Source organism: Pseudochaenichthys georgianus, unplaced genomic scaffold, assembly GCF_902827115.2.
Source record: "Pseudochaenichthys georgianus unplaced genomic scaffold, fPseGeo1.2 scaffold_1455_arrow_ctg1, whole genome shotgun sequence".
In the NCBI taxonomy this organism is placed as follows: domain Eukaryota; kingdom Metazoa; phylum Chordata; class Actinopteri; order Perciformes; family Channichthyidae; genus Pseudochaenichthys; species Pseudochaenichthys georgianus.
Window position 1 is genome coordinate 25,529 of NW_027262308.1, and position 6,000 is coordinate 31,528.

The window sequence follows — 6,000 nt, forward strand, 5'->3', positions numbered from 1 at the left end:
CTCTGTTTCCCTGGCTGTTAGGGGAGGTAATGTGTGTGAGATCCTGGTGGCTGTGCTCATGTGAACAGCAGATTGAGGCTGTGTCATGTTTGTGAGTAATAAATGCCCACACCGGCTTATATTTGAATTCTCTGCCTCTTTCTCCTTGCTTGGTCGGGCCGCTCAACGGTCAGCTTCACAATTGGTGTCAGAAGTGGGATGTCGAGGGCCCGAAACCTCCGTCTATAGGTGTCAGCGGTGATTTCGTACTTGGCCAGGATTGCTGCTTTGACTTGCTCGTAGTCCTCAGAGTCACTAATGTCCATTAGCACGTACGCACTGCGTGCTTTACCAGTCAGCAGGGGAACCAATCGGACAGCTCATTCTTCTTGGTCCCAACGACAGACCTGGGCCATGCGTTCGAAGGTGGTTAGGAACTGTTCAACGTCTTCATCTGGCCCCAGTGGCCACAACTTCGGCTCGCGGTGAAGCGGTGGTTCTCTCTGACGTCTTGGCGACCGTCGCCTGGATGAAGACGTCTGCTCCCGATCATCACCGAAGTCCCCTCTTCTTCTGGGCCGCTCCTCATCACTGCCTTGCTCTGTTGGCGGCCCCGCTCTCATCTCAGATACCTGGTCTTGAAGCTGCTTCTGAGACTGCATGAGTGCTTTCATCATCTCAGACAGTTCCTCAAACCTGTCCGTTGGTTCACCCCCAAAAGCATTACTTTTGCCCGACGGGTATCGGTTCTGGCAGTTCGACATCCAACAGGACGAGACCCCACGTGAGCTGTACGTCCGACTGAAGGACCTCTTCTGCAAGTGGGTGAGGTTTGAGACGTCCAGCATCAAAGACATTTGTGAGATACTCATCCTTGAACAGTTCCTACGCATGGTGAACCCAGAGATGGAAGTTTGGATCCGGGAACATGATCCTAAGTCTGCGGAGGAAGCGTCCCGCCTCGCTGAAGTATTTCATTCAGCAAGGACAGAAAGCAAAAGCTTTGCGAACTGCCAGAAGTAAGGTGCTATCATTGTAATGAGGTGGGCCACACACGACCCACATGCCCAGTGGCTAGGCAGAGTAAGCCCTCTCTTCTTTGCACTGTTCCGAGACCCACCAGGAAGCCAGTAGTTAGGCAGATAGTTCCGGTACTCATCAATGGTCAGCGTGAGGAAGCACTGGTGGATAGTGGCAGTTTCCAGACAGTGGTGAGGTCAAGTCTTGTTGGCAGGGATCAGTGGGCCCCTGATAAAGCTACCATCAGTTGCATCCACGGAGATGAAAGGCCTTACCCCACTGCCGAGGTGTATTTGACTGTCGGGGGGCAGACTTTCCTTCTTCCGGTGGCACTAGCACCCAAGCTGCCTTATGCCGTCATTTTAGGCCTGGATGTTCCAACATTGCTAGATCTTGTGCAAGAACAGCCATCACCACGTGCCCTATCAGTTCCTCCACCAGTCATTCCCTTGGATCCCCAGAGTGTAGAAGTGCCCGGGAAGCCCAATCCCTCCGATGGGGAGTTCAAGGTAAACTCAGACACCCAGATTAGGATGTGTAATGTCGCTACAAGGGCGCAGACGGCAAAGGCGACCCTTGGTGAGCTACCATTTTATAATTCTGAGCTCAAGGCAGGTACAAACAAGCAGCGCCTGTCCAAAGCGCAGAAACGCAGGGACACATTTTTGGCGGCCCCTAGGGAAAGCATAGAGCTCCCTGTACCTAGTCACCCGCTAGACATTCAGATTCCCCCCGATGTAGGTGAGCTGCAGAGGAAGGACCCTTCCCTTACACAGTGGTTTGAGAAAGTGTCAGAGGTTGATGGTGTAAAAACAGCAGATGCAGGATTTAAGGAGGATGCTATTTACCTCATTAAACAGGGTATTATGTACCGCCGTCAGGGTGAGATTGAAGCATTAGCTTTACCCCAGTTACTTCGAAACACGGTAATGGAACTCGGCCACTCAGTTCCTTGGGCAGGGCACATGGCATTTAATAAAACACTGTGCAGAGTGGGTCGTCGGTTTGCCTGGCCAGGCCTGTACACCCAGCTGTCCCAGTTTTGCCAGGCCTGTGAGACCTGCCAGATTACATCTAGGCAAAGGGTAGCTAAAGCCCCGTTACAGCCCTTGCCCATAATTGAAACTCCGTTTGAAAGAATAGGTATGGATGTAGTTGGGCCTTTAGAGAGAAGTGCAGCGGGTAACCGCTGGTAATTTGTGACTATGCTACCCGCTACCCCGAAGTGTTTCCCCTGAGATCTGTTAAAGCCAGGTATGTGGCGAATTGCCTACTACAGTTATTCTCTAGGGTAGGCATAGCCAGAGAGATACTTACTGTCTGCGGCACAAACTTTCTCTCCAAGTTACTGAAGCAGGTGTATCAGCTGCTAGGAGTAAAGGGCATTAAGACCACCCCTTATCACCCCCAAACGGACGGCCTTGTCGAGCGATACAACCAGACCTTGAAGAGCATGCTGCGCAAGTTTGTTTCAGAGACAGGTGCCGACTGGGACCAGTGGTTGCCATACCTCCTCTTCGCCTACCGGGAGGTGCCACAATCCTCAACCGGGTTCTCACCTTTTGAACTGCTGTATGGACGTGAGGTGAGAGGTCCCCTGGATCTGCTTAAAGACCACTGGGAGAATCCGAAGCCTGCCGGTGAAAACATTGTATCCTACGTGGTCAAGATGAGGGAGCGGTTGGAGTAAATGGCAGCCCTGGCCAAGGGGAACCTGATGAATGCCCAAAAGACTCAGAGAACCTGGTATGACCAGAAGGCCAGAGAAAGAGTGTTTCAACCTGGGCAGAAGGTGCTGTTGCTGTTACCTTCCAGTGAGAGCAAGCTGCTGGCTAGATGGCAGGGCCCATATGAGGTCACCAGACAGGTCGGAACAGTCAACTATGAAATCCATATGCCGGACAGAACCAAGAAGCACCAGACGTTTCATATCAACCTGCTAAAAGGATTCCAAGATCCACCAGACACCGCATCGCAACACTTTTTCATACAGCCAGTGGGGGAAGAGGAGGTGGAGGAGCAGTTTTTCCCCACGGACCTACCTGAACCAGGTCTATTGGATGTAACACATCTCCCATCGGTCCAGCAAGAAGAAATCAAAGAGCTATTGGATCCAGAGCTTTTCACCGAGCAGCCTGGTTTCACCAATCTGGTCCAGCACAACATCTACCTCAGGGAGACTGCTCCCAGCCGAAAGAAAAGCTACCGTATCCCTGAACGGTTGGTGCTGGCCCTGAAGAAGGAGATAAAGCTGATGTTAGAGCTGGGGATCATCGAAGTGTCAACCAGTGAGTGGTGCAGTCCAGTGGTGCTTGTACCAAAGAAAGATGGCTCGTTACGAATTTGCATTGACTTCAGATATCTTAACAGCATCTCGAAGTTTGACCCATACCCCATGCCAAGAATCGACGAGTTGTTAGAGAGGGTGGGACGAGCAAAGTTCATCACCACATTGGACCTCACCAAGGGGTACTGGCAGGTGGCACTGGCACCGGAGGCCAAGCTGCTGACGGCCTTTACTACCCCGTTTGGACTGTTCCAGTTCCGGGTAATGCCCTTTGGACTGCATGGTGCCCCTGCGACCTTCCAGAGGCTCATGGACCAAGTACTGCGGGAGTTTGCAACATTTTCCGCAGCTTACTTGGACGATGTCGTGATCTTCAGCCAAACATGGGAAGAACACAGGGATCACCTACAACAGGTCCTCCATGCGATCCAAGCTGCTGGACTGACCATCAACCCCCGTAAATGCGCCTTTGCCAAGGAAGAGGTGGAGTACCTGGGCTACGTCATTGGGGAGGTGTCATCCGCCCACAACTGAGTAAGATCGAAGCGATTACCGCCTACCCCGTGCCAACCACAAAGAAGAAGGTAAAGTCCTTCTTGGGGTTGGTCAATTGGTACCGGAAGTTCATCCCTCAGCTGTCAGAAAGAGCAGTGGTGTTGACCAACCTCACCAAGGCCTCGGTGCCAGCCAAAGTACGCTGGAACGAGGACTGTGACAGAGCTTTCAAGGATCTGAAGCAAGCCATTACCACTGAGTCGGTCCTTCACTCACCAGACTTTGAACAGCTATTCACCCTTCAGACAGATGCCCCAGGGGTAGGCCTTGGAGCGGTATTGCTACAGGAAGTGGATGGGGAGCTGAAACCGGTGGTTTTCCTCAGTCGGAAGCTGTTGGACAGGGAAACAAGGTACTCGACCATTGAAAAGGAGTGCCTGGCGATGAAGTGGGCCATCGACTCCCTGAGGTACTACCTTCTCGGACGGCAGTTCATCCTGGAGACAGACCATCGTGCACTTCAATGGCTTCACAAGATGAAGGACGCAAACATGCGTATCGCCGGGTGGTACCTTGCCTTGCAGCCGTATAACTTTACGGTCAGGTACCGGCCGGGGAAGTCAAACCTGGTAGCTGACTGGTTGTCCCGAAGCCAAAACGGTTAGAACACTGTGCTTCCTGGGGAGAGGGGGAAGGAAATGTGACGAAGGTAACTTCGCCACGGCTTCGGGCTGTGTAATCTTGCACATGGGGATTTGCACAGTACAGTCAAACATTGCCTATTTGCACATTTTATACTGTTCATTGATGTAGTGGGTATTAAATGAGTCAACTGTATTAAATTGTGATGTCGTCTGGCAGACGCTGGTCGGGCTCTCGGCTCCACCTGGAAAGAAAGGGGAGTTATAGCAAGAGTGCCAAAAGTGTTGGGTTGTGTAGATTGACAGCGGTTGAGATTATGTGCAAGGGATATGTTTAGTGTGTAAAGGTCACGATATATAAGGTGCATTAATGGTACAGGTTACTCCTATAACAGTCAACATCATAACACTCACCTCCGCCTGCTCTCCCGTCTCCGGTCCCAAGGTCCGTCATCGTAAAGGGTCCCCGGGGAAACAGCGGGTCCTTTTTATCGTTCCGGATGGGGTCAAAGGAGCAGGTTGGAGGCGGGGGTGATTTGTTATTAGGTACATTTGGCGTGTTAGTTTAGAACGGGTTTTCTTTTCATACCGTAATTAAATAGAATGTAAGTAAAGGATGTTTGTCATTCTCCAGTAAAGGATGTTTTGTGAATAACTACGGTCCTTATCTGAGCTGACCATCTCTGCACATGCCACCCCTTTTGGATGGTACGGGCCGATGGGTGAGGCTATAAAGGGTGGCATGTTGGGCTCATTTGGGGGGAAATAGTGTGGGAGACAGTCATTGTGAAATATTGATGTGGGCGACCAGGCCCCAAATGATGAATAAATACCCACACCGGGTTGTATCAAGACGTTCTGCCTCTGTCTCCTTACTTGGTCGGGCCGCTCAAGTGACATCGTTCACAGCCATTAAGCGTTAACTTCTTAACGAAATCTACTGACACAAAGTACTTCATTTTCTAGTTTTCATCTTTTAAACTCAAAAATGTATCTTTCAGTAACTTTTTGAGAGAATTTAGCCTTGTTTCACTGAAATAGCCTCAAAATCACAAACTGCCATTAAAGGTCATATTCTTAACGAAATCTACTGACACAAAGTACTTCATTTTCTAGTTTTCAGCTTTTAAACTCAAAAATGTATCTTTCAGTAACTTTTTGAGAGAATGTAGCGTTGGTTCACTGAAATAGCCTCAAAATCACAAACTGCCATTAAAAGTCAGATTCTTAACGAAATCTACTGACAAAAAGTACTTTATTTTCTAGTTTTCAGCTTTTAAACTCAAAAATGTATCTTTCATTAACTTTTTGAGAGAATTTAGCCTTGTTTCACTGAAATAACCTCAAAATCACAAACTGCCATTAAGCGATACCTTCTTAACGAAATCTACTGACACAAAGTACTTCATTTTCTAGTTTTCATCTTTTAAACTCAAAAATGTATCTTTCAGTAACTTTTTGAGAGAATTTAGCCTTGTTTCACTGAAATAGCCTCAAAATCACAAACTGCCATTAAAAGTCATATTCTTAACGAAATCTACTGACACAAAGTACTTCATTTTCTAGTTTTCAGCTTTT